Genomic DNA, 3881 nt, shown 5'->3' on the forward strand with positions numbered 1-3881 from the left:
TTTGTATAAGAATGGAGAACCTGTTAAGCTGTAAAATGGTATCTTATTTAATGGAATTCAGGTCATTAGAATCGTGTGGCATGTTCTGCTGATTTTTTTTTTTTGACATTTTCTTTGTTTTGTTGTTTCTTTTTTTCAAAATCTTCATTTTTCTTGAATGTGCTTTTCTGGTAGGTGGGCAAGCTTAATATTAGCCCTGCTATAGTATGCTACAGTAGGAAATTTAGAAGAAAACAACAGTGAAAAAATGAAAAGTAGAAAAGACTCTGCATGAATCTAGAAATATTGGCCAGGAAATAATAAAGTAAGTTTCTGTTAGAGATGAATGCTAATGTGCAAAGGGAAAAATAATCTGAAATACATGTGCAGTGAAACAGAAACTACCTCAAACACAAGGAAGACTAATAAAATAATATATTCCAAAGATATTTAAATCAGATAAGAATTCATAGTATGCCATGATGTCGTAGGCAAGTGTAATATTGGTCCAACATGCACTGGAGTATCTCATCAGGGAGAAGATAGTGCTTGAGTATAAGTGACTGTACTACAGCACAGGGACTATTCAAAATGATGTAGACACATTGGGAAGGACTTCACAGATATGAAAGAAAATATACACAGCCATATGCTGATTAATGAGGGTTGTGCTTATGTTGGCTCACTTGAAAAATTAAATCTATACAGATACAGCATAAATGCATTAATTCAAGAGGCAAAAAAATATCGTTTGCTGAAATATAAGAAAATATAGTTAAAAGTGCATTAGAAGGGAGATAAAGATAAGATGACCAGCATGGAATACCTGTCACAGTAGACCAGTCCCCTGTGTGAGATGAAATTAATTTTTTTGCCTTGGCTATTAGAACATGTTTGCATGGAAGGAAGTCACATCCGCATAGTTTCTTGAAGGGAAGAATTTTGGACTAAAATTCTACTCATTGTAAGAACGATACTGTATGGCCGCAGATATATTTTTAGGGAAATTGATATTGTTCAGAAGCAGCTTTGTAAAGACTTTCCCATAACTGAAATACTCCCACCCTTGTTCATACCACCTCCTTGTGTGACATTGATTAGTCGGTGTGAAAACAGGAGATCCATTAATTATTATGGATTCTTTATTTATACATATTTTATCAGCTAACATGAGTGACTAGGTTGCCATGTGAACCCTGATGGATGTTAATGCTGGCACTAATGTCCATACTGCTGCCCATTATCAGTCACTATTGTCAGACCTGCAGCCAAATTGCTAGGCTGCTGGTCTGGCCCTGGCCTGAGATGAAGACAACTGAACAGAGCATGGAAAACTGCTAGACACAGTATGAGAAATTACTGGACATAAATAACAATGTAGGTTCATGGCAGTAACAGATAGCCCTGTGAGGACTGGCTGGATTTCATAAGTCATTAAAGGAACATTATGTGAAGAACAACCAAACTTCACAGGTAATTGAATTATGTCTGTCTTAGGTATTAGGGAGCTTTCGGGGAGCAGTCCTGCATTTGGTTCCCCCAGCCTAGTCACTAAAATAAACCATTTCTGTTCTTATCACTGGACTTGAATCTGTCTTGATGGTCAGGAAACTTGGGGTAATAGGGGATACTTTCACAAATCGTCACCAAGTACCAACAGGATGGTGCCCCTCCTAGTCCTGATTGCATCAACATCTACTAACTGCTTTCTAACAGTTGTTAATAAATAAAAGAACTAAATAAAAGCTACAGCTTTTCTACAGATTCTCTGTTGCAACCACAGCTCTGATTGCATGGTAGCTGTGCCGTAAACATGAGTTGGATGACAAAATTAGGTAAAGTTAATCTACCCTAGATTTAAAATCATCCTTAAAGATTTAGAACTTGGCCTGATTTGCATACAACGTTAGAAACATTTATATTGTCTATAAAAAATGCCAGGAAGTGCAATTAGCAGGAATAAGAGCAATAGCAATAACAATAGTAATAGTAATAAATTGAAGCATTAATTACCATTAACAACATATACAAAGAAAAGAATATGTAAGATCACAGTAGCTCAGAGGCAAGAAGTAAAAGGGTTAAATCACTGGGACAGTAGCAGGCCTCATTTGATCATGCTTGTCTTTCATCAATGTCCATCAACAATTTAATCCATAAGGCTAAGCTCCATACACACATTTGCACCTCACAGCTATTATGTCTCTCTGGGAAGTCTGGCTAAGCAGAGGAAGGCTGTCAAAGAAGTTTTTATATGAAGGACTGACATTTATACCTAGCATATCCCACAGGTTTTATAAAGAACACTGTTTAGTGCCATTAATGTTACATCTTGGTGTGTGAACATGATACAGCCATGGTGAAAAAGAGATTAAACCACAACTTGGAAACTAAATCCAATTTTTCTGGAAAGAATAATTTTGGCTTGGTTTATCCTGCCTGGGGATGATCAGTTGTCCTGGTTTTCCTTCCTTCCTTCCTTCCTTCCTTCCTTCCTTCCTTCCATCCTTCCTTCCTTCCTTCCTTCCTTCCTTCCTTCCTTCCTTCCTTCCTTCCTTCCTTCCTTCCTTCCTTCCTTCCTTCCTTTCTTTCTTTCTTTTTTTTCTTTCTTTCTTTCTTTCTTTCTCTTTCTTTCTTTCTTTCTATCTTTCTTTCTTTCTTTCTTCTTCTTTCTTTCATTCTTTCTTCTTTCTTTCTTTCTTTTCTTTCTTCTTTCTTTCTTTTTCTTTTTCTTTCTTTTTCTTTCTTTCTTTCTTTTCTTTTTCTTTTTTCTTTCTTTCTTTCTTTTTTTCTTTTTTTCCTTTTTCTTTCTTTCTTTCTTTTTTTCTTTTTTCCTTTTTCTTTCTTTCTTTCCTTCTTCTCTCTTTCTTTCTTTCTTTCTTTCTTTCTTTCTTTCTTCTTTCTTTCTTTCTTTCTTTCTTTCTTTTTCTTTCTTTTTTTCTTTCTTTTCTTTTTCTTTCTTTCTTTCTCTCTTTCTTTCTTTCTTTCTTTCTTTCTTTCTTTTTCTTTCTTTTTTTCTTTCTTTTTCTTTTTCTTTCTTTCTTTTCTTTCTTTCTTTCTTTCTTTCTTTCTTTCCTTTCTTTCTTTCTTTCTTTCTTTCTTTCTTTCTTCTTCTTTCTTTTTCTTTTTCTTTTTCTTTTTCTTTTTCTTTTTCTTTTTCTTTTTCTTTTTCTTTTCTTTTCTTCTTTCTTTTTTCTTTTTCTTTTTCTTTTTCTTTTTCTTTTTCTTTTTCTTTTTCTTTTTCTTTTTCTTTTTTCTTTCTCTTCCTTCCTTCCTTCCTTCCTTCCTTCCTTCCTTCCTTCCTTCCTTCCTTCCTTCCTTCCTTCCTTCCTTCCCTTCTTTCTTTCCTTCTTTCTCTCTTTCTTTCTTTCTCTCTTTCTTTCGTTCTCTCTTTTTTTTTTCCCTTAAAAAAAAAATGTGCTGAGTTCTTTAACTTCTATCTGGAACCACATCAGAGCTGAGCTGAAGAAACCTTGTTTTCATCAAGGAGTTGATCTTAAGCAATCAGTGAAGATATCTGAATCACTGATCAGAGCTACTCCATTGCTCAGCATAACACTTTCTTCTGTCTTCTATTTTGTAGTTCTTGGCCCTCTTCCAGCTGTAAAGTAAACCATCATGAAACAGTTGTGTTTTTTTTTTAATTTTTTAAAAGAAACTACAAAGTGTATTAATTTACAGTAAGAATCATAGCATTATTTTAGAATTACCTCCACATTCCTGGATCTGTGTTCTGAAAGGGATGCCAACAACAGGTCTAACACAAAGCCCCTCATATCTGTAAAGATTTTTTCACTGAGTTCATTAAGCCTTAGATTGATTCCCATTGGAGAAAGGTGCATTCTTTTGCTTTAGAAATTTATGCCTAGTCATAGTTTCCTAAATGCTGCCTTTGCTTTTGA

Source organism: Anser brachyrhynchus (assembly GCF_964034855.1).
Source record: "Anser brachyrhynchus genome assembly, chromosome: 1".
NCBI lineage: Eukaryota > Metazoa > Chordata > Aves > Anseriformes > Anatidae > Anser > Anser brachyrhynchus.